We start from the raw sequence: 23,393 nt of genomic DNA, 5'->3' as shown, positions 1-23,393 counted from the left end.
ACAGTTTTTCACAGACTGGGAGTGGGAAATGGTTTGGGGATGAATCAAGTACACTACGTCTACTACAAACTTTATTCTTAGAACATCAGGTCCACCTCAGATCACCAGGCACTAGATCCTGAAGGTTGGGGACCCTAGATTAGAAGACATATTTCCATCTTGATTTCTGGCCGTCCACCCCTTTGAGTGGCAGAACAAGCCAGTCTCCAAGTTCTTAGGTGGCAAGCCAATCCAGCCGCTACATAGAAAGGGCACTGCTTTACTTGTACCTCAACATTCCCAAAACTAAGATCATGGCATCCGGTCCCATCACAATTATGGCAAATAGATGGGGAAAAAGTGGAAACAATGACAGATTTTATTTTGGGGGGCTCCAAAATCACTATGGCTGGTAGTTGCAGCCACGAAATTAAAAGACTCTTGCTTCTTGGAAGAAAAGCTATGACAAACCTAGGCAGCATATTAAAAAGCAGAGATATCACATCATGACAAAGGTCCATATAGTCAAAGCTATGGCTTTTCCAATAGTCATGCACAGATGTGAGAGTTGGACCATAATGAAGGCTGGAGAACTGAAGAATTGATGCTTTCAAATTGTGGTGCTGGAGAAGACTCTTGAGAGTCCCCTTAGCCAGGAGGTCAAACCAGTCAATCCTAAAGAAGATCAACCTTGAATATTCATTGGAAGGACTGATGCTGAAACTAAAGCTCCAATACTTTGGTTACCTGATGTAAAGAGCCAACTTATTGGAAAAGACCCTGATGCTGAGAAAGATTGAGGGCAAGCGTAGAAGGGGGCGACAGAGGATAAGAGGATGGCATTACTGGCTCAATGGGCATGAGTTTGAGCCAGCTCTGGGAGATGGTGACGGGCAGGGAAGCCTGACGTGCTGCAATTCATGCAGTTGGAAAGAGTCAGACACAACTTAGCGACTGAACAACATGAACCTCTAGAGCTTGGTGGACTGCGGTCCACGGGGTCGCCAAGACTTGGACATGACTGAGTGACTGAGCATGGACACATGCATGAGCCTGTAGGGCAAGAAACGCTTTCCAATGGCCTAATGTTTCATTTCCAAAGAGTGAGGTGAGGGTGTGAGATGAAAGAATCGGAGGCCCTGGTAGGACACTCAGGGGTCAGCTGGTCACATCCAGCCAGTCATTTGTTTTTTACAGTCTTCTGGCTCACAGTTATACTTACATTTTCAAATAGTTGAAAGAAGTCAAGAGAATACTATTTTGTGACACATGAAAATGATGCCAAATTCAAATTTGTGTCTATAAATGAAGTTCTATTAGTAACACAGCCCTGTTCATTCATTTATATGGTGTCGAGGGCTGTTTTCACCACACAGGGGCAGAGATGAATTCTTGTGACAGAGACGGGAGGCTATGTGGGGCTGAAAACACTAACTATCTGGCCCTTTACAGAAAACGTTTGCTGACCCCTGCTCTACAGCCTAGAGGGTCCCTCTGACCCTGCTCCCAGCTTCCAATGTGTCCCCTGGCAATCTGAACATTATGGGGAAATTTCTTGCCTTTTGAGCAGATTTTCTCTTATCTTACTTTTTTTTTTTTTTAAAATGAAGAAAGAGACATATTAAAGCATGAAGCTGGGAGTTAGTAATTCTTGAAATACGATATTTTTTTGTGACTTGATGCAGTCACTGAACTTCTTTCTTTCTTTCTTTCTTTCTTTTTACCCTTTTAACTTTTTGTTTTATATCGGAGAATAGTCTGTTAACAATGTTGTGATAGTTGCCAGTGGACAGCAAAGGGACTCGGTCAATACATATCCATGTATCCATTCTCCCCAAACTCCCCTCCCATCCCTCCAGCCTGCCACATAACATGGAGCAGATACCCTGTGTCATACAGTACAACCTTGCTGGTTATCCATTTTAAATAGAGCCACGCGTCCATGTCCATCTCCAAATCCCTAACTATCTCCCCCACCGCTTCTTCCCCCCGGCAACCATAGTTTCATTCTCTAGGTTTTTGGGTCTGTTTTTGTTTTGTAAGTAAGTTCATTTCAAAGATGCTGAATTTCTCTCTGGGTCTTCTTATTTCTCCCCCCTGAAAAATAGCGCTGCCAGAAAGTCATGGAAAGGTCAGACAGGCGGGTGGGTCTGTGCTGCTCTGGTGGTCCAAGGACCCCACCTCCCAGGACCGACCTTATTGAAAGCATCCCGTCGGTCTCCGCTTGGGTGTGTGCGTCCTCACCGGGCAGGTTGTTGTCATTTTTGGCTTTGAAGATCTGCTCCTCATCATGGCAGGCGTGTGGTTTTAAATACCTGCCAACAGGTGTTTATTCACCACCCAGCGGGGGCGAATGCTGCACGAAACAGTAGGGAAATGCGGGTGAAGCAGACGAGGGCCCTGCTCTCAGGGAGCTTTAACACACGCGGTCCAGTACAAGGACAGCCCATCACTGGGTGGAGACAGGGTCAACTGGGCACCCACCTCAGTGGGCCCCCGCCCCACACCCATGATTCTCGAAACCACCTTACTGGTTAAGCACCTACTATATGCCAGCCTGTATGCTCGCTGAGGGGCCCAGTGCTTTGTGTACAGCGAGGCTGTGTACACATACTGACTATATAAATGCTTATATATGATTGAGTCGCTGCCGTTACATGTGCACCAATACCAGGCCTTTTCTAGGAGCTTCCCAGAGGTTCCAGAGAGCTTGAAGAAAGAGGGAGGGTGATACAGGTATTCAAAGTGACCGTATTTCCCCGATGTCTCACTCCTCTCTGCATCTCTGCTGTGAAAGTGATGGTCTCTCTATCACTGAGGAGGGTCAGCAGGTTGATGTTCAGATGTGCCGTTTCTTCCTAAATCCATCTCTAATCTCTTTGGTTTTTCCAGTAGTCACGTATGGATGTGAGAGTTGGACTATGAAGAGAGCTGAACGCCAAAGAATTGATGCTTTTGAACTGTGGTGTTGGAGAAGACTCTTGAGAGTCCCTTGGACTGCAAGGAGATCCAACCAATCCATCCTAAAGGAAAGCAGTCCTCACTATTCATTGGAAGGACTGATGTTGAGGCTGAAACTCTAATACTTTGGCTACCTGATGTGAAGAACCGACTCATTTGAAAAGACCCTGATGCTTGGAAAGATTGAAGGCAGGAGGAGAAGGGGACGACAGAGGATGAGATGGTTGGATGGCACCACTGACTCGAAGGACAAGAGTTTGAGTAAGCTCTGGGTGTTGGTGATGGACAGGGAAGCCTGGTGTACTGCAGTCCATGGGGTCACAGAGTCAGACATGACTGAGTAACTGAACAGAACTGAATCTCTTTGTCTTGATACTCAATTATCCTGTCCTGGAGTCTCTCTTTAGCTCTACCTCTGTTCCCATATTCTGGTCTCATGGGCTTCTATTCGTAGTTAAAATTTGAATCAGCCCAACTGGGAAAGGCTTCAGATATTAGTAGGGAAGGAATGGCCTTTTCCCCCAATGCAATCAGGAAACCCCGATCCTCATGTGCTGACAATAGAAGAAGTGTCTCTTGTGGGATGAGAGAGCAGACTTCTCTCTCTCCAGCCCTGAGATCCACCTTGAGGTTGGGCCTTTTGTTAAAGTCTCCAGGCTGGCTGCCCCCTTCTTAACCCTCCAGGCCATGCACGAATACTTGGCAGTCAGCATTTAGTCAAGGTGGTGCTTAGTGTCAAGAATACCAAAAAGGAAGAAAAATGAGGTGGTGGAACTTGGTGACCTGGCTTTCAAGCCTTGGCTTGTTTTCTGAAGCTCCCAGGATGAGACGGAGAGTGACATCACCTTGATGTCTACCACCAGGAGCCGCTGCCTAGACAACGGCCCTCCTGGAGGTGAGCTGGGAGATAAAGGCCAGAGGCTCATTTCTGTGTTCCAATTTCCAGTAGAGGACATGCTGCCTCCTTGGACCCTTGATCTTTGCCCTCTGTGCAGAGGTGTGGCCGTAAAACCTGTGACCTAATGCGACGGCCTCTCCAAATACCAGTAAGTCAACTTAACAGTCCTTCTGTTAGGGAAAACATACTGACCAAAACCGCCCAGCATGGCCAGGGACCACAGTAACCATTTATGTGAGTTATTTTATGGCAGGAGGTCATGGTAAGGAACGTGGAACTAATAAGCCACCACCAACAGGAAGAATTTGAGACAGGTCAAAAGGAAACACCACGTGTCCTTCCACCTCCCAGAACCCTTCTCACTGGAATCTGTCTTGGCTGAGCAGTGGGTGTGCCACAAGGAAGGACCCTGAGTCAGAGTGATTGGCAGAGAAAACCCAGAAACGAGTTCCATCACCATAAAACCCGAGACCTTGAGCCACGTGGCAGAGCAGTTCTCCCGGGTTCCCATAGCCTGCTGCTCTCTGCCCGGCACTCCTTCCCAATAAAGTCTCTTGCTTTGTCAGCTCATGTGTCTCCTCGGAAATTTCATTTCTGAGTGTTAGACAAGAGCCCACTCTTGGTCCCTGGAAGGGGTCTCCCTTCTTGCAACACTTCAAGAGGTATGGAGGAATAGCAAGTGGCCATTCGGTTATCTCAAGAGTTGGGGTGGTCGACAGAGCCCCAAGAAGAACAAATCTCTTTGATGCTCAAAAAACATTCCCTTCAAGACCCTGTCACTTCTGTCTCTTCCTCTCTCCAGCCTTCAAAATTGTCCAAGGGCTGCCTGCTCCCCAGAGCATGTCCGATGCTTTCAAAGGCAGGTAGGCCTTGCTCCGCCCAAGAAGGCCTCTGTCCGTTTATGCTTTTGGTCTCCAGGGGCTAAGTCTCCGCCACCCAGCTTGCCTTTGGGGTTCATGAGAATGTGCATCTGTGAATCTGGAAGGTTCTGCGTGTACATCATAGGGACTAGCAGGTGCCTCGGCCTCAGTGTGAATGCAAGTTCGTGTGCCCGCTGCGGAGGGAGGCCAAACAAGCTGAAACGTCTGTGTAGAGCAGAGAGAGGTTTATTGCAGGGCCATGCAAGGACATGAGGTGGTGAGCTCCCCGAAAAGGTTTGGAAAAGCATTTTTAAGTGGCAGGTGATGAGGGTGGGGGTCACTGCGGGGGTGGGTCACAGGGTGTGTGATTAGCTTGTGCATGAGCCTCTGATCGGCTGGTGAGGGGGAGCAGAGGGTGTCACAGGGGTTCCGTCCACCAGTCCTGAGGCTCCAGGAGGCCTGGGGCCCAGTGTTCATGGTCCTCAAGTAGTCAACATCTTCCCTTTGGTGGGGGGTTTCCACCTCTGCAAAACAGTGCAGGAAATGTGCATCAAACACTATTACCTAGGTACTTCAGAGAGGAGCTAAAGCAGGGGATAAGAGGGAAGGCCTGTCCGGAATGGCCAGTGGGTCCTGCTCAATTTGCTGTTGTTGCTTAGTCGCACTCAGTCATGTCCGACTCTTTGGCACCTCTATGGACTGTAGCCTACTGGGCTCCTATGGCCATGGAATTTTCCAGGCAAGAATACTGGAGTGGGTTTGCCATTCTCTACTCCAAGGGATCTTTCTGACCCAGGGATCAAACCCAAGGCTCCTGCGTCTCTGGTATTGACAGGAGGGCTTTTTACCCACTGAGCCACTGGAAGCTCCCTGCTCAGTTGCATGTGTGTGGGCTCAGGCACTCAGTTGTGTCCAACTCGTTGTGACCCCATGGACTGTAGCCCACCCGGCTCCTCTGTCCATGGGGTTCTCCAGGCAAGGATACTGGAGTGGGCTGCCATTTCCTTTTCCAACCCTGATTGGCTATGTCGACCCTATTGCCACTTGGATTGCGGTCCTCCGGTGCAGTGGTGCTGTGTTTTGCGGCGTCCGTGGCCTCTACCCACAGGATGCCTTCCTTCTCCAGTTGTGACCACCAGAACAGCCTCAGATCTTCCGAGAATCAGTGGTTGAGAACCGCTGAGGAAAAGTGAAACAGAAATGGTTGGAGAGTTGTTCCATTTGTTTCGAATTTGTGGCTGGGTCACCAAAGCTGTATGCTAGTCCCCAGTGCTTGACCTTGGGCTCTTCCATTCGAGATTAGAGTCTCAGCTTCCACCTTCTACCATGACCACCCCTTCCACCCCTTGCACACACAGAACCCCCCCAAACCCCCGCAAGCAGGTTGTGTGTGGGGGTGGGGGGTGGGGCTGTAAATTTCACCAAACTTCCAGAGGAAACTTCTCTGAGCACCAGCCCCAGAGCTTTGGGTGGTCAGAAATTGTTGATTACTGGCTGATTTACACTGTAAAAATAAAAGGATTTTCACGGAGGGGTGAGCAAGTCAGGATGGGGTCCGTGATGTTCAAGATTTCAGGATGTCAGATTCCCGAAAGAGGTGGGATTACTGAGGTAGGACAAGAGAGGTGACTTTGCTTGTTAAACATTTAAAGCATCAGATTGAAACGACTGCTCTATCTCCTTCAACCTTCGGACTAATCGACTATTTGATTAACTGCACATCTCTTTGCCTTTTACATGTTTAACTTTATGAGTGGCTGACTCTGTTAATGCGCGGTGGGTTTTCCCTTCCCTCCTGGGCTGGGCTTTCTCTGCTGGCCTCCATGAATGACCAAAACGCAAGGAGAAAAGATGAGGCTGCTGTTGGGGGAGGTCTGAAAACCCTTAGTCACGTGAGGAAAGGTTTGCAGTATTGTGCTAATGAAAAGTATACATGACGTGATCCTAAATGTGCTTTATAATATGGAGACATAGGTGCACACATACTCTGGAAAAGTCTCTTGTTTTTTTCAATTTTGGCCACACTGTGTGGCATGTGAGATCTTAGTTCCCTCAACAGGGATCAAACCTGTGCCTCCTATAATAGAAGTGCAGTCTTAACCACTGGACCACAGGGAAGCCCTGGAAAAAGTCTTAATACAAATGTACCAAAATGTTAATAGTGTTTACTTCTAGTGTGGATTATATGATTTTAGTTTTGTTTCACCTCTCTGCTTTGTTGAAGATTTTCTACAATCAGTATGTATTATTTTTATAACCTGAAAATAAAAACCACATTAAAAGTACTTTATTTTGTATCACTATTATCATGTTATTATTATTATTTAATGCCTGCAGAGGTGAAAAAGCGAGGTGCTTGTCATTTCTGGAGGGGAAAGACCACATGGGGGCAGATGACCCTGGGATGGAGGGGCAAAGGCAAGCCTAGTTGTTTGGGGTTCCTGTGATCCCCCAGAAATAAGAGGGTGCACGTCTTGGGTGACCTCCAGAGAGGCCCCAGCAGTGTCTGCTCATCTCTGGCGCATGTGATGACCAGGTGAACAGTTCACGAATCCACATCCAGAGCTCACAGCCTTGGGGCTAGAGTAAAGTCACCCTCAGCCAGGCCACTGCTAAGCCTCTCCAGGGTCACTCCACTCCCCACTGTGGTAAACTATAGTGGAGAAACCCAGCCACAAAGAGTGGGGGCCCACACCCATTATAGCACACCTCTCAAGGTCAAAGGAAGGAAACGGCTCAGCTCCACAGCTGAGAACGCAGCCGTTGCTGGTGTGACCTGTTACAGACTGGTCTTGGTCTTGGTCTTGGTGTTGGTCTTGGAGACAATCCAAGACAAAGGTCTCTGTTCTCAAGGAGCTTCCAGTTTTCAGGCTCAAGGAGCAACGGAAGAGTGTGTAATTCTAAGAAAACCACAGATGGGGAGGGTAATGGGAAGGAGTAACTCCACTTGGGAAAATCCAGGGTGACTCCATGGCAGAGGTGTCATTTGGAAGCACAAGTGAAGTAAGGGAGCAGCTCAGAAGGAAGTCAGAGAGGGAGAGGGGCTGTTTTCCACATGCAATCGCAGAGGCCTGGCAGCGGCACCAGAAGGAGCGAGCTGGGCAGTATCCTTTGGGGCCTGGCTCCCTCCTCCAGAGGCAAGCGCTGTCACTCCCCTTGGGTTCTCCTGGTCCCCAGTAACATCTCCATCCAGCTGCTCTCCTGGGGAAGGGTTGCTAGCCAGGGCAGGAGGACCTGAGCTCACCAGCCTTACTCGGTCTAGGGTTCTGTGTACGGTCAATTCAATTCATTTGGAACCTGTGATGATTTAATCGGAGCCGGAGTGATATTCAGTTTCGCATTAACATGCTGGTTCATAAGCAAATCATTTCAGTAAATAAAATCCCAAGGCCAGCTGCTCATCCTGCTCCAGCAAGCCCTTGTTTCGGGCAAGGGCACTCCGCAGGGAGGACGGAGACAAACCAAAGAGGAAAGGCCGGGCTGGATGCTGGCAGCCAACCTGCCCCGGGGTAGCCTGAACCTTGGGGAGTGAGCCTCCATCTCCCGCAGCATCGGCAGATCACCAAGACGCGACTCCTGCCTGGGTTTCCTGGATGTGTTTTATCAAACCTCACTGACTCGTCCCTGACTCCTCCGTCCTTAAACTCAGACATAAAAGGCAGATGACATGAGAGAGGCTTGGCCTGGGTACCAGTATACTGTGGGGCCATCCCCACCTACAGTTAAGAGCTTCAGAGTCTGTGCACCTGATGCTGAATCCCGATTCTATGCTTGCCAGCTGTTTGATCTTGAGCAAGAGATTTGTCGCTTCATAGACTCACTGATGTCTCATGTTGAGAGTTGACTAATTTCCAGGAATTGTGGTTAGCGCTTATCACATATAGCTCTTATTATCTTCACTTTGCAGATGAGGAAACTGAGGCAGAGAAAGAGAGAGAGGTCAGACCATATGCCCAAAGTCACACAGCTGCTCAGAAGAGGTGCCTAGGTGCTCTTTATCTCCTGGGGTTGCTGGGAGGGGTGAGTGAGTTACCCGTGGTGAAGCTCACAGTATCTGGCACATGGTAAGTGCTTGATAAATGGTTGTTATCACTGTTATTATATTGCCTCTTTGCTCCCCACCCCTTCCCTCTCCTGCCAGGCAGAGACGTTCCCAGCAGAACCTCCCTGGGAGGTAGGAGCTCAGGGCCATCTGTCCACCCCAGGAGGCTGCCCAGGTGAGGCTGGAGCCCAAAGGGCCAGGACAGGATGGGAGGGGAGCATCTTCTCACAGCCAAGCCCTGATTGGAGCCCATTTACATCTTAAAACTCAACTTGGAAAACCACAATCCATCAGCCAGTGATGGTGTAAATTGCTTTGCTAAATATATTTCTGGGTACATGGTAAGTAAAAATATCATGAATTTAATAAGCCTTGGAATTCACATTTTTCCAATCCTAATTAAGTTTCAGCTTTGCTTTGGACGTGCTCTTCTCATCAGCAAGGTTGGGGAGGGAGGGCTCTTACGTTCGCTGGAGCTGGGCTGGCCCCAGTTAGCTGCTTTCATTAGTGCATTTCATCCTCCCAGCAGCTCTGTGTGGCCGGGTTCATTATTCCTGCTTTGCTGAGGCTGAACCGAGTCTCAGGGAGGCTCAGTGTTCTATCTAGGGTCATGGCCAGGAGTCAGGATTTGTACCACATTCTAGCTACCTTCTTCAACTGCCCCCACTCCCTGGGACCTGATGGGTCAGTGAAGTGGCCCCTCTTGTTCCAGAGTCTGCACACAGCTTGGCTCACCCCCTTGTGGGGGGGTGTCCTACACCTTGAGAACTGTGTACATGCCTATGTGTTCATTCATGAGCCCTCCCCTTCCACACGCACACATTCCCATGGACCCACCATGCACACACAAATGGTCGTCATGGGTACCACATCCCATGATGAGGACCCATGGGTGCTGCTGGCAGGGGGTGGTACCTCTACCCAGAATGGCTACCATAGCAGGGATGTTCACCATTGTGATGGTTGATTTTGTGCATCAACTTGGCTGGGTCACAGTGCCCAGAAATTTCATCACACATTATTCTGTGACGTTTCTGTGAAGGTGTTTTTGGATGAGATGAACACTGAAATCAGTGCACTTGGAGCAAAGCAGATTGCTCTCCCTAGGGTGGGTGGCAGGTGGGCCTCACACGATCAGTTGAAGTCTTGATTAGAACAAAGACTGACCTCCCCAGAGCCAGAGGGGAGTCCACCAACAGACAGCCACTGGACTCAGACTGCACGCCTTCCTCCAGTCTCCAGTCTTCCCGCCTTCCCCTATGAGCCTCCACAATCACATAAGCCAGTTCCTTAAAATACATCTCTCTCTCTCTCTATTTATATATGCATCCTGTCGGTTCTGTTTCTCTAGAAAACCCACACGAATACAACCATGTTCAAGCACTGTGCCAGACTCTCCGTCAACACAGAACCTTCTCAATGCTCAGGGAAGTGAGGACTGATTCCACCCTTTTACCAACGAGGAAATGGGGGTGTGGAGAGCTTGGGCGATTTGCCTTCCAGGCCGGCAGAGGGATTGAGAGCTCTGGAATTCATCAGAGCAGTCTGAATTCTAGTTCTGGTGTGGAAACAGTAGCGTAGGCCTCTGGTTCTTCAATCATACAGTGGGAGAACACCTTCCCCATGGGGTTGCTCGGGAGGTGAAATAGGGTGACATCTGAAAGCAGTCAGGAGCTGTTAGGAGTGGGAGCAGAATCAGAACTGAAGCCGGGTGTGTCGGCTACAGGAGCCTGCATCCTGGACTCATTGGTCTCACAGTCTCTGTCTGAGCACCGGGGTGATCCCTGGGTTCTGTGCTCCAGGAGGGGGCTGGCTCCTCCCTCCAGGCTGCCCTAGAACCAGCGCCCAGGCCCCCTCCCCACTTCCTGGGAGGCAGGGCATGCAGTGTGGTGCAGGAGAGGTGATGGGGAGGGGGTGGCATCCATCTGTCTGGTGTTTCCTAGGCCTCAGCTGTGCTGCTGTCTAATCATCCACAGAAGATCAGTTGCATGTCACTGGGCTATGTTCAGAGGCATAATGTATTCTCCAGGGAGCTGTGTGCACCCGAGGGCCAGGGCAAGGCAGGAAGACCCTGCTGCTCTTCCCTTTGCAGGGTCCAAGGGGGCCGTACAGCCCTTTCAAGTCACTTCATGAGCGTTCCCAAGACCCCCTGAAGAAATGAGGTTGGGCAGGCTGCAGGAAAACAGGCCAGGGCTCAAGGTGGCCCCTTAGCATGTGAGTAGCCTGTACCTTGGCTGACCCAATTCTCCAGACCCTGGCTTCAGGGTCTGCCCTGACTCTGCTTAAAAGCCTCTCAGAGACGGCGCTGCTTTTAGGACAAACTCATCCTGGAAGGATGGCCAGGACCCTCAGCACCCCTGCAGCAGTGCCCAGGGCGTGGCTCCAGGACCAGCCTGGGAGGGTCTCCAGCACATCCTGCGTGACCTCGGACACTGCGTCACCCCTCCAGTGCCTCGGTCTCCTCGCCTCTAAGATGAAGGTTGCAATAGGACCTGCATCACGGATTCTGCCTGGAAAGCAGGTGCCATTTCATAAACATTGGCCCGTTACCGTGAAGATCACTGTACCCCTCCTCCATCCCCATCGGCCAAGACAGAGAGAGGAAGCTGGCCTGACTCCAGTGCAGTGTGTGAAGGAAGCCTGGTCTCTCCCTTCCCGTTGGAGGAGAGCAGGGGAACTTTCTCTCCCCCCCATCAAGGTAGCTCCCGGTTGGCCGTTTAACGTGGCCAACAGGTTTTCTGGCCGCCCTTGCTCCTGAGCAGGGTGGAGACAGGGTGGCTGGAGGCAGCCCCAGGTCCCAGGAGGGGTAGCTGTGACCTGTCTGCTCTCCCACCGTTGATGGACAAGGTTGTGTGCCCCTGCCTTGGATGGAGTGAACCCCAAGGAGAGATCTGGGCTTCAGCCATTCTGCAGGGACTCCCCACAAGAAGGTTTCCATCTGGAAGAGACGTGGGAGGGGAAGGGAAGATGGAGAAAGGAATAAGCTGGATCTGGGCCTCCCTGACCAAGTAATGATGCTGTCGGGGGGGGGGGGGTCCCTGCAGGCCCATGTCCCCCCACCACCTTAAGCGAGGAGCCAGGGCTGGCTGGTCAGACTTAGACAGAGAGGCCGGCAGCAAGATGTTGCCCTCAGGCAGGGAATCAGAGGGAGGGGGTGACTCACAGACCCCACCCCAATCCATTCAGCCATAGCCAAGCCTGGAGGAACAGAGCTCTGAATTTTGCCAAGGCTGAAGTTCTAAATAAATCGGAATAAATACTGAAAATGCATGCATGCTAAGTTGCTTCAGTCATGTCTAACTGTGTGTGATCCTATGGACTGTAGCCCACCAGACTCCTCTGTCCATGGGATTCTCCAGGCAAGAATACTGGAGTGGGTTGTCATGCCCTCCTCCAGGGAGTCTTCCTGACCCAGGGATTCAACATGCATCTCTTATAAGATCAAACCTCTTATCAAAACTCCTGCATTGGCAGGCAGGTTCTTTACCACTAGCTCCACCTGGGAAGACCAATATTGAAATAGAGGGCTGTAACAACTGGGCTGAAAATGTGTATAATTTGGCTAAATGTCTTTAAGGGAGCAGGAAAAGGGAGATTTGGCAGAATGCAGTTAGGGGGAATTATGGGGCCACATAAAATCATTTCATATGTGTACTCAAATATGTCCAGACTCCTCAATACTGGGTTAAATGTATTTATTTGTTTAATTTCTTTCTGCCTGTGTAAGCATCTGTGCTTTTTCCTTGGTGATGATGTCCTTGGTCAGGCATACTGCAGGCCTTTTATAAAGGCTGGTTGTGTGAATCAATGAATGGGCCTTGGTCTCCTGATCCTGGAATTACAGGGGAGAGGAATTCAGAGTGTGTGTGTGTGAGGGGGGTCCCCATATCTGCCAGCTACCTGCCTGTGGCTGTACTCGTTCTATCTTTCCCTCGGATGGGTCCAGTTTAGGGGGTAAGGGAGGGAGTAAGGGGTCCGGCATGTGTTTAAAGGGAGCATCTTTCAACCAATGGGAGCTCTACAGCGGGCGGGGCCATGGTGGGGGGAGTGCTGGTGAGACCACCTGAGGGGGGAGCAGACCAGGCCCTGGGAGGAGGAAACGTGTGTGTGTGTGTGTGTCTGGGTGGGGTGGGGCACAGGTCCCTTCCTTCTCCTTATCCTGCTCCATTTTCTTCATTTCCCCAGAAAGCCAGGGCTGCAGAGCAAAGGGAATCACAGCATGCCATGAGCACGGAGGCCCAGGTGGAGGTCCACAGATGGTTCGTCCGGAGCCCAAGGTCCGGGGCGGAGGTGGAGAGAGCGCCCCCCTGCCCTGCCAGGTCCAAAGCCATGTCCATCCACCTGGACGCCTGGGGAGTGGGGATGAAGGAAGAGACGGCGCCCTTGACTGTTGACTTCTTCAGACACGTGGGACCTTCCTCTCTCCTTCTGAGCGGCTCCAGAGCTGTCGGCCCTCAGGGCGTCTCTTCTTTGAAATCAAATTCCTCTCTGGGTTTCTCTCTCTTTCACACACACACATGAATCCTCCAGACTGAATCAGACCTCTCTTCATTTTCCACAAACCATTATTTTCTTGCCCTTGTGGCTTCAGTCCCTCAGGGAGCTACTCTGACCACCCCAGGGGTTACTGTTCTTCACCAGGAGGTAAACTTCATAAGCAGTAGGCTCGGGGAGCCCCTGCCATGTGGTCCCAGGAGCCCCCGGAGGGCGGTCCCTCTCCCTACACCCTCGGTCCACCGGCTTCCCTCCCGAGCAACCTGGCCGCCCGGGAGGGACCACCTGCAGCATCCGGGGACGCAGACGCGGTGGATGCTGGTCCTTTGCGGGCCCGGCTGCTGCTCCCTCCCGAAGCCGGCTTCCTGCTCCGGAGAGGTTGGGGCTGCCGAGGCCAGGACTGAGGCATGTGATCCTACAAGAGGTATTTTTAGCTTTCTCATTAACCGAGTGCTTTCAAATTAGCCTTCTATTAACCTCAAAGGAAAATGAAAGTGTGATTTTTTTTTCCCTTCCTTTCCAGAGTAAGTCTCTCCTGCAGAAGAATATCAAGGTTCCATGATTAACGTTTCATGCGCCTTGAAGCTCTAATGAAGTTGGCTTCTCTAATATCGAACTTGATGGAATAATTGGTCCACGGTCTCTGCAATGGAGAGGGAGATGCTGCCTCGCAGGGCAAATTGGTCTTTTCCTTCTCATCTCAAACATGCTTTGCTTCTGTCTCCCCTTTCCTCCCCCGCAGAGGCGCCCCCATCACCACCCTCAGTCGGGAAGGTCCATGTGACCGACCGTCCCTTTCGGACTCATCTGAGAAGTCGCCGCCTGCTCCGCGTTGGTGATCGCAGACTGACACTTGGACACAGCTGCTGTCTGAAGCACTGTCTGGTCCTTGAGCCTCGTGGCCCGGGTCACAGAGGAGGCCTCTTGACTTTGGCGGTGTCCCTTCAAGTGGGCTTTTGCACGCCACTGGCTGGAGAGGGGAATAAATAGCTTTGCGATTTCCCAGCACTGTCAGGTAGCAAGTCCAAAGAAAGAGGCTGATTCCCTTTCTACTCTCTACCGCAGAAGCGGGAGGACTCTGCCCGCCCAGGCTTACCGGTCAGCAGGTCTCTGGCTCAGGGATGGCAAACATGGCCTGGCAAGAGGGGGCCGTGCCGCCCACCATCTCGGAGGACACTGTATGGGGTGTGTGTGGGCGTCTGACAAAGACGGGAGTCCAGGAGAGAGCCGGCTGGACACTCGCACTCCCCAGGACACTGAAAGAGATGGTGGGGCGCTTCTGAAGGACTCGGGTCAAAGTCTGAATTGTTCATCAGTTGCTCCAGCCTGTTGGTGATACCCTAGGGCTTGATATCTCTTTGTCTCCCTCATCCCGTTTTCCCAGCCCCCTCCTCCCCCTGAGTCCTCGCTGCTGATTGCCGCTCCCTCTCCCCATCCCCCAGTCTTCCTCTCTTTCCTTCTCCCTCCATTCCTGAGCCTGCACTTCCTATAGCCATCATGGCAAAGAAGGGCTCTGGGCTTCTCACTCAAAAATCTCTTAGGAAGACCATTTGCTTCTTGTTAGCATTAAGCTCCATGTGTGAGCAGTTGCTCAGCCAAGGGGGCCAGGCCAAGAACAGCTTGATGAAGAGCTTTCTGTCTTACATGAGAGATGCTCCTTGGTCCTAAAGACCTGCATCTCGCAAGGAGGGGGCTCCTCCCTAGGGATTCCCACTCACCCTCTCTCATTATCCCAGAGGAGGGTCTCTCCTCCCCAAGTGGCTCGCCCACCCTCCTCTAGATGTGACCAAGTTCCTGGGGGCCCTGAGAAAAGGCAACAGGCCCACAATTTAAAAGACCAGAGAGAAGGAAGTTCCCTGGTGGTCCAGTGGTTAGGACTTGGCGCTTTCACTGGGGTTCGATCCCTGGCTGGGGAACTAAGATCTCGAAAGTTGTGCAGTCCAGTTGGAAAAAAAAAAAGACCAGAGGGTCACGTGTACATGGATGACCCACACACCTCCAGCTCCCGCCCCATGTGTCCAACCACCACTTTGCCATCCCTACCTGAAGGTCCCCCTGCAACTCCACAGTTGAGACGTCAGAAGGTAAATTCATCACCTCACTGTCAAACTTCTTCCTTCTTATGTCTGACCTGGTTAGTGGTGTCCACTGCCCATCACCCACACCAGGAATGCAGGACTCATAGATTCTTCCACATCCCACCAGTCACCTAGTCCTGTCCATACTCACCCAGTGGGCCCTTCTGCCCTCTATCCCTCCATCCTGCAGCCACTCGGGCTCTCAGAGCTTTGCGATGGCCCTTCAGCTTGTGTTGCTGCTGCAAGTCTCCTAAGTCCACTTCCCTTCCTGCAGCCAGAGTGCTTGTCCTAAAACGTGCCGGTGATAACGCAGCTTCCCTGCTACTACTTTCAATGGCTCCCAGTTACCTTCACTAGAAGTCCATATTCCTTGAATGATTTTCCCAGGAGTGGGACCAGCCCATTGATTCAGCTTTATCCCTGGCCACTCTCCCCCTACAAACCTTTGTCCAGCCAGACCCAAACAACTGCACTTCCTTGGACATCCTTGGCCATTTCACATCTTTGGGCTTTACATATGGTGTTGCCTTTGACTGGTATGCTCTTTCCTCCTGGCCATCCTACAAAGCCCCTTCAAGTGAACCCTCTTCTGGGAAGCTATTACAGCTGGGAAGTTCTTCACATTGTCTATTAGAATCCCTGCCTGTTCCCCCTGATTTTCCCCAGATCTCACTGTTGTCTATGCTAAAGTTCTCTGGAAAGGTGAGCTCAGGAAGAACGTTCTCTAGGTGTTTTCCATACGGAGGTCCATACTAACATTCTGTAGTTTCAATAAAAGGTCTGTCATCCTCCCAGGTTTTGTAGACATAGCCAAACTGCCTTCATTTTACCCTTATTCTCTCCCTCCATCTTCCCTCCTGACTGCCTTCTCTTTATTGCATCTTCTTAGAATGAAGCCCTGTGCAGGGCACTGGTCTTCGAGTTTGATTTTAACTTCCTAAACCAGAGCTTCATGTGGTCCCTCCTCTTTTGCTGCTTCCTCTTGCCCTGTCTCTTCCTCCTCCAGTGATGACGACAGTGACATTTTTCTTCTCATCCATTGGTCTGCAGACCCTTGTGCCTGGGAGTATGGATGTCATCCTGTTATTTGAGAGCTTCTCTCAAGTCCCACATGGCCACCTGGTTGCATCTGCCAGCCTGGTCCCTCCAGCTCCTTAGCATCTCCACCAGAGATGGGGTGGGGAGGAAGAGGACAGAACTCAGTTTTACTCCTGTTACAATTGGGGCCAAAGGTAGGAAGGGGAGGACGCTGATCCTATTGGGCACCAGGAGGTGGGCAGATTTTCACTTCTCACTTGCCCATTTGACCTGGTCCCTCCCTTACTCCCCCAACCGTTCCACACCATGAGTCCCCCTGGGCCGGCAGCAACACAGGTAACGCTTCTTTTGAAGGAGGCGAAGACACAAAAATATAGTCTTAAAGTCAGGTAGGGGGTAATTAGTTACATTTCCAAAGAATTCTTACCTTTCCGAAGGCTCTGCAGCAGGGAGCCCTTAATTAGCCCGCTCCCCTGGAGTGTTGACAACAGAGCTGAGCCAGGCCAAGCTCCACTCCTGTGTACGCCTGGCCCCCAACCAGCTTATTTTCCTTCCTTTGCTACCTTTGTATCCTTTTTAATTTTAATTAAGTTCTTTATTATCATGCTTGCTTTTTGAGGTAGGGGAGGAGCCTGCCTTGATTTTCCTCATTTCACAGATGTAGAAAACCAGGGTTACAACTGCACAGTCAGAACACAGAGGAAACCAGACCCAAGGGGAAGCCAGAACTCCTGGTTCTGTTCAATAGGCCCAATCCTTTTCTTCCCTAAAAAGAGAATCTGTTATACTTGGGGAGCTGATGAAACCAGCTAAAACCCCCATTTTCTGGTTTTCCGAGCAGCTAGGCACGACCACAGGACCAAATTCTGTTCTTGGGATGTAAGTGGTTATGTTCAGTGGGATGTCTGGGCAGGAGGCTCAAGGGAAGCTGGCTCAGCTGAAAGGCATGCTACCTTTTGATGCCTTTCCCACTCTTTCCTACCCTTCTGCCTGGAAAGTGATGGCTGGAGCTCCAGCAGCCATGTTAAGCCAAGTCAGAGCCTTGAAATGGAAGTTGTGTGCTAGGCCAGCAGAAGCAGAAAGACAGAGGGAGTCTAAGTTCAAATAATCACCGAGTTGCCTGATCCTAGCTAACAGGTTAAGTTTAATGGCTCTCATCTTTAGGACTATACCACATCCACAGCTTGGAGAGAAACAGATGGCACAGAGTTGTCTGTATTTATATCCAAGTTATGTTGCTGATCATGGCATCCGGTCCCATCACTTCATGGGAAATAGATGGGGAAACAGTGGAAACAGTGTCAGACTTTATTTTTTTGGGCTCCAAAATCACTGCAGATGGTGACTGCAGCCATGAAATTAAAAGACGGTTACTCCTTGGAAGGAAAGTTATTACCAACCTAGATAGCATATTCAAAAGCAGAGACATCACTTTGCCAACAAAGGTCCATCTAGTCAAGGCTATGGTTTTTCCTGTGGTCATGTATGGATGTGAGAGTTGGACTGTGAAGAAGGCTGAGTGCCGAAGAATTGATGCTTTTGAACCGTGGCGTTGGAGAAGACTCTTGAGAGTCCCTTGGATGGCAAGGAGATCCAACCAGTCCATTCTGAAGGAGATCAGCCCTGGGATTTCTTTGGAAGGAATGATGCTGAAGCTGAAACTCCAGTACTTTGGCCACTTCATGCAAAGAGTTGACTCATTGGAAAAGACTCTGATGCTGGGAGGGATTGGGGTCAGGAGGAGACGGGGATGACAGAGGATGAGATGGCTGGATGGCATCACTGACTCGATGGACGTGAGTCTGGGTGAAGTCCGGGAGTTGGTGATGGACAGGGAGGCCTGGCGTGCTGCGATTCATGGGGTCGCAAAGAGTCGGACACGACTGAGCGACTGAACTGACTGACTATGTTGCTGTTCACTCACTAACTTGTGTCCGACACTTTGCGACCCCACGGACTGCAGAACATCAGGCTTCCCTGTCCTTCACTATCTCTGGGAGTTTGCTCAATCTTATGTCCATTAAATCGGTGATGCCATCAAAAACCATCTCATCCTCTGTTGCCCCCTTCTCCTCCTGCCCTCAATCCTTCTTTCCCAGTATCAGGATCTTTTCCAATGAGTCAGCTCTTCACATCAGATAGCCAAAGTATTGGAGCTTCAGCATCAGTCCTTCCAATGAGTATTCAGGGTTGATTTCCTTTAAGATTGACTGGTTTGATCTGCTTGCTGTCCGAGGGACTCTCAAGCCTTCTCCAGCACCACAATTCGAAAGCATCAATTCTTTGGCACTCAAGTTATAACTTTCCTCAAATTCTGCGTCTTTCACCCTCAACCTCACCTTCTCCTTGTAGGTCCAAGAATGTGAGCATCCCTTAAAAAGGGAAGTCCAAGTCTCTTTTGCGACCACGTCACTTAGCTGGAAGCACTCAACTACCAGCCACCACACTGGAAGTGTATCAGTGCCGCAAGGAGACAAAGACGAGTGGCCTTTTGTGATTGGCGCTCCTCTGAGGCCACGCCCACTCAGCCAAGCTCCACCCTCCATGCGCTCTTGGCTCCCACCGCTTTTCCAGGTACCCACCTTCCCTTAGATGGGTCCCCAGAGATGAGTCACTTGGCTCTTACAGGGTCTGCTGACTCTTGGAATCATCTCAGGCTCTATCGTGCATTTTCACCTGTGCAGATTTCGCTTCTTATTCTGGCTCTCTTGCCCGTACAACTCTGGGTACATCTCTTCCCATTCCCAAACTTCTGTATTTGCTCACTATCAAAGAAATGAGTTGGATTGATCTCCACGACCCCTCCCAGTTTCCAATCACCGAGATGGAATGAGGTCAGACAGGGAAAGCCGCCGACCCTAATAGTTTTCAGCTGAGACTCTGACCCGCCAAGCACAGGGCTCCCATATCAGTGCTGGCAGCTGCAGAGAGGCAGGTAGGCGGTTAGCTCTCCTTCTCTCTAAAGACTCTTTTCTTGATTCACTGCCAGGTGACCCCTCTCGTGGGAGCCCTAGTAGAGAGGAGGGGGCGGTGGGCCAGCTGGCTCCACTCCCCACCTCCTGTTACAGAAGGCAGCAGGGCAGGAAAGCCACGGAACAGTTGGTTTGATATCTTCCTGAACTTTTTCGCTGGCAAACAGTGTTAACAGCCCCGTGAGGGGCCCAGAAAGAGGGATTTGGAGGCTCCACGTCCATTAGAAAAAGCCGCAGGAGCGGAGATGGTCGCCGTGGCTGGGGCTCTGAATAGCCCTTGGTGGGACTGCCAGCTTCCTGATTTCCTGGCCTTCCTGGATGGACTTCTCAACCGGCTTCAGCATCAATATTTGCGGGCTTGCCTTGCCCTCTGGGACCTGCTGATGTTGCTTGTGGTTTTTGATCTATTTGTTCTTTTCAAGTGATTCCGGAGTTCCTACTCTTGTCTTGCCACCTCTTTGCTCCAGCCTGCGGTTAGTCCTGCCTCTCAGGGGTGGGGGGATTAGACCCCTCCCACTCCCAGAGCAGTGAAATGCAGGCCGGGACACGGTCCTTGTGTCTCCATTAGGGAGCATTAACGCAAGCAGTGGACCACGTCCCTGGGTTGCTGAGTTGCTGTCCAGTGGCCTGTTTTGTAGAAAATGTCTGATCTTAGTTTAAAGATCCAGGGGAGAGTATGTGGTCCAGGGCCCCAGTTCCGGCCCCACCCTTGCCCCATATTTCAAGGATATCTCTTGCTGCTGCTTTCCTATTGGTAGATATTTTCCCTCTTGAAAATTTCTAGAGGAAACTCAGATGTCCCCCCTTGGAAATGCTTTCTGTCACGTCTCAGAGCTCCTCAAAATGGAGGAGTTGTTTGTTTTTTTTTTTTAAATAAAAAATCATGCAGGGGCTTCTCTGGCAGTCCAGTGGTTAAGAATCCACTTTGCACTGCAGAGGACGGGGGTTCCATCCCTGGTCAGGGAACTGAGCTCTCACATGCTGCAGGGCAACTAAGCCCGAGAGCTGTAACCAGAGGAAGCCTGTGTACTGCAACCAAGAGCCGGTGCAGCCGAAGATAAATAAACATAAAACAATAAAAATCATGCAGCAGTAGGAACCCCAGAGGTAATCTGGTGCGACTCCCTCCTTTTACAAATGTGAAAGGCTCAGAGAGGGGGTGAGCTGGGCCCAGAGTTGCACAGCCTGCTCCTGGAGCTGGAACACGTGTTTTCCCAGCTCCAGGGCCACCCCACCTTGTTTGTCTCATAATGGGCTCCAGGCAGCTCAAGGCCTGGCTGGAGGGAGCAGGAGGGCGGGCAGACTTGATGCTCCTCCTCGGAACTTCCAGGGTTCTCACCAGATCGTGCTGCTCATGCTCAGTCGCTCAGTCGCTTCCAACTCTTTGCGACCCCGTGGGCCGTAGCCTGCCAGGCTCCTCTGTCCGTGGGATTTTCCCAGCAGTGGTACTGGAGGGGGTTGCCACAACCTCCTCCAGGGGATCTTCCAGATCCAGGGATAAAACCCACGTCTCCTGTCTCCTGCATTGCAAACGGATTCTTTACCACTGAGCCACTAGGGAATCATTTCAAACCAGTAGTTCTGCCACGGGCGGCTATAAGGATCCTCTGAGCTTCCATCTAGGAAATTTCTATCTATGCTTGACCTTTAAAGATTCATCCAGCTAAGAAACTCTTCCACGGGGATCTTAGGCTCAGCTTCGGTACTTGCAAACGAAGGACCCGGGCTTCGTGAGTGTATCACGTGATCTGTGGCCGCACTGAGCAGTGTGAGCGCTGGAGAGTTTCTGAGTGAAACCACCGCATGGTTGGATGGGATCACTGCAGTCTAGAGAAGGTGGGGCAGGGGGACTTTGGGCTGGGGATTGGGGGTGGGGTCAAGACCACCCACTTGCAGAGGCTGCTTCCGAGGGCCCTCACCCCTCAGTCCTGGGGCACAAAGACTCAGTCAGAAGCAGTAGAGTGGGTTTTATACAAGACTGTGCCCAGCTTTGAGAACGGAGAGTACTATTTCTGCACCAAACAGAAAAATTCATGGATCAAGGGGAAATTGGGAAGATGGGAGTTGGAGGGTCCTTCTGTGCCATCATCCACATGGGCATCTAATGCTGTCGCTCAGGGCCTTGATTGCCACCTTGGACATGGGTGCCGGGTGTGCTGCTCACAATTTCCCAAAGACACATGCAAAGACTCAGGAGATTCCCCAATCAAGATTCCCCTTCAAGCCAAGACACAAAAACACCACCCCGTAGCAGATCACTCAGCCTCACTGTCGGATCCAGCTTTATGCTCAGCTAAAAGAGAGAGGAGAGTAATTAGTCTTTCTTGAGTTCTTTCAACACAGTGACAAAAAAATAAATAAATATTAATTCTCGAAAAGAAATCTCTAGGACTGGAGAGGCGACAGAACGAGCTGCATTGTTTGTCCCTCTTCAATGCACTACAACTAATAATAACAGCGAAGAATACAACTGACTTCGAAATTCTTTGTGCTCTTTCATACCACTGCAAAATAAGCCTGGGAAAATGATGGGGTGGTTGCGGGCACCCACGTGTGCAGGAGTGCGCCTACACACCTATTGTGTAGGCTGGAGAGCCCCTGCGGTGTTTTTGGCAGTAGCAGAGACAATACATAAGCCCACTTGAAATCAGCTCAATGGAAGTTGCAGGAGTGGAGGGTGATAACTCACTACCTGGGCGTCCAGACCAGACCTGTTGTCTTTTCAAAGCAGAAATGTGATCCAGAGTAGAGCCACCACTTGAAATTTCTTCTCCATTTGCAAGTCCCTAGATTCAGGTTGGAGTAGACACCTGTCAGTAACTCATCCATGAATCTGGAGTTCAAGGGCTACCTGTCTGGGAGCCTGAGCCTGCTGTGGCTGGAGATGGTTGGGAGGTTGGGCTATGGAAACGGTTGTTTGTCAGAGTTGTGTGATAGACTTAGGGATGGGCGGTGGCAGAGGTGGGGCAGGATCAATGACCAGAGAAGGGGTCCAAGAGAGCTGAGTGTTCAAGAGAGAAGAAAACTCAGAGATACAGAAAGATCAGAGAGGTAAAGATGGGAACAGCAATACAGAATGTTTAAAAAACCAAAGAAGATTATGAATCAGGATGCATTTAAGAGTGACTGCAGGGCATTGGGGAATGAAGAACAGAGTGGGACATGGGTGGAGGGAGTTCAGCTTACCAAGGCGTGAGACCAGGGTGCTAGTCCCTGAAGGTTTTATCTCTAGGCTGAGCGGAGACTGCTAGAGAGAGAGCAGACACTGGAATGGGAAGGACAGGGACCTCTTGTCTGGAACCATGGGGCAAGCTTTCCATTTGGAGGTGATAATGAGGCATGTTTGCTGTGATGGTGGGGATGGTGGTAGGTGGTGGAGATAGAAAACTCAGTAGGCATCCATAGGACATACACAGTAGGCACTCAATAAGTGCCCATAGACATTTATGAAAACACGGCAGTAGACACAATAGCACCAGCTTTGCACCACCAGCTATAGCTTAATGGCAGCTATTCCAGAGAGTTACAACCGTGATAAAACCAACCAGGGCCGCCAAATGGCTTGGAAGAGTCAGTGCTCTCAGGTTTGGGGCTCATGCGGGGAGGAGGATATGCGCCCCAACCAGAGATGACCTCAGTGGCCAAGGCGCTGAGCCACAGGAAAGGAAGTAGGGAAGGAAGAAGCAGCCTCTTAAAAGGCATCCTTTAAGGTTGCACAAAGTGGTGGACTGACTTCCCCAGAAAATACCTCTCCCCACAAATACAAAATAAAGGCTAGCTCTGATAAATAATGACCTCATGCTCTCTGGCAGATGGGTCGCTCCTTGCCCTGCTGTGTAATGGTCTTGGACCAAGAAAGTGGCCTGGAGGATTTTTGTGCAACCTTGACATGCCTCACAGGTGGAGCTGACATTTATTGATCTCTTAATATGCTCCAGTCATTACTACAGGCTGACTGTGTCCCTCCAGAATTGCTATGTTGAAGCTCTAGGCCCAAAGTGATGGCATTTGGAGATATTTACGTTTAGATGGGGCTTCCCTGGTGGCACAGTGGTAAAGAATCCTCCTGCC

At 50.7% G+C, this 23,393-nt stretch overlaps 2 long non-coding RNA genes across 3 annotated transcripts; one reads left to right on the top strand and one right to left on the bottom strand.

Moving 5' to 3' along the window:
* Positions 1-10,206: 10,206 nt before the first annotated feature.
* On the top strand, positions 10,207-13,972 carry LOC123332503. The gene is made up of 2 exons (XR_006549278.2): positions 10,207-13,658; positions 13,758-13,972. It is a non-coding gene; the product is annotated as an uncharacterized LOC123332503 (long non-coding RNA).
* Positions 13,751-22,235, bottom strand: LOC123332502. 2 transcript variants are annotated; one of them, XR_006549277.2, is made up of 2 exons: positions 18,933-22,235; positions 13,751-16,473 (listed from the first exon to the last, which is right to left on the bottom strand). It is a non-coding gene; the product is annotated as an uncharacterized LOC123332502 (long non-coding RNA). The 2 variants fall into 2 exon arrangements; XR_006549276.2 differs by having other exon boundaries at positions 18,977-22,235.
* Between the last annotated feature and the right edge of the window lie 1,158 nt (positions 22,236-23,393).

This window comes from Bubalus bubalis, chromosome 3 (assembly GCF_019923935.1).
Source record: "Bubalus bubalis isolate 160015118507 breed Murrah chromosome 3, NDDB_SH_1, whole genome shotgun sequence".
Lineage (NCBI taxonomy): Eukaryota > Metazoa > Chordata > Mammalia > Artiodactyla > Bovidae > Bubalus > Bubalus bubalis.
The sequence above is the reverse complement of the archived record's forward strand: the minus strand, read 5'-3'. Positions and strand labels throughout refer to the sequence as shown.